Source organism: Schistocerca nitens, chromosome 6 (assembly GCF_023898315.1).
Source record: "Schistocerca nitens isolate TAMUIC-IGC-003100 chromosome 6, iqSchNite1.1, whole genome shotgun sequence".
Lineage (NCBI taxonomy): Eukaryota > Metazoa > Arthropoda > Insecta > Orthoptera > Acrididae > Schistocerca > Schistocerca nitens.
The window spans coordinates 235,863,515-235,864,503 of record NC_064619.1 but is presented as its reverse complement, the minus strand read 5'-3'; the positions used below and the strand labels follow the sequence as shown (position 1 = coordinate 235,864,503).

The window sequence follows — 989 nt, the reverse complement described above, 5'->3', positions numbered from 1 at the left end:
TATCAATATACCGTAATATTACACGCAACTGAGGAAGACAGGACTACAAAAGTTAAAGTTGGGAAACATTTGAAGCAGAAGAATATGAAAAATGGGGAGTCTCCACACTTGCATTCGGCAATTGATATGTCTATGCAACAGATGTGGATGGCAGAGAATTATTCTCAGAAATGAAATTACAATTAAATCAATACCATTAACTGCTCACAGGCGTTGATATACACCAACGGGGACAGTTGACAATGTGTGCCCCGACCGGGACTCGAACCCGGGATCCCCTGCTTACATGGCAGACGCTCTATCCATCTGAGCCACCGAGGCCGCAGAGGATAGCGCGACTACAGGGATTTTTCTCTGGCACGCTCCCCGTGAGACCCACATTCTCAACTTATAGTCCACACACTACATTCGTAGTTCCCCTGCCATTATACCCATTACTCGCGGCAGACAGTCCACCGAGCCCGCAAGACTTCAGGCAATTCGTGTGCATCCGCACTGAAGAAGGTCATCTTCCGGTTATCCTTAACGATATGAAGATGCTATCTGTTCTTTCTGACATGTCCGAAAGAACAGGTGCCATCTGCATACTCTCAGAAAGGTGTTATATGTCCTGGATGAGACACCCAGTTCTTTTGCATTTCACCATCCCAGTACGTCGCAGAGGATTTAGAGACTCAGTTATCTAGCGCCTGAAATTCCTGGGTGGTATTACTCGAGAGATAAAACAAAGTAATGTTTTGTCTTTCCACCTCAGAAACAATACCAATTCCAAGGTGCAAAGAAGCCCATCAGCTACATGATCCTCTACACAAACAAAACAGTATCAGCATAAAAATGGTTCAAATGGCTCTGAGCACTATGGTACTCAACTGCTGAGGTCATTAGTCCCCTAGAACTTAGAACTAGTTAAACCGAACTAACCTAAGGACATCACAAACGTCCATGCCCGAGGCAGGATTCGAAGCTGCGACCGTAGCGGTCTTGCGGTT

At 45.7% G+C, this 989-nt stretch overlaps 1 non-coding gene across 1 annotated transcript; it reads right to left on the bottom strand.

The window, feature by feature from the left end:
• Nucleotides 1–247: 247 nt before the first annotated feature.
• Nucleotides 248–321, bottom strand: Trnat-ugu (transfer RNA threonine (anticodon UGU)). The gene has a single exon. It is a non-coding gene; the product is annotated as a tRNA-Thr (tRNA).
• Nucleotides 322–989: the final 668 nt, after the last annotated feature.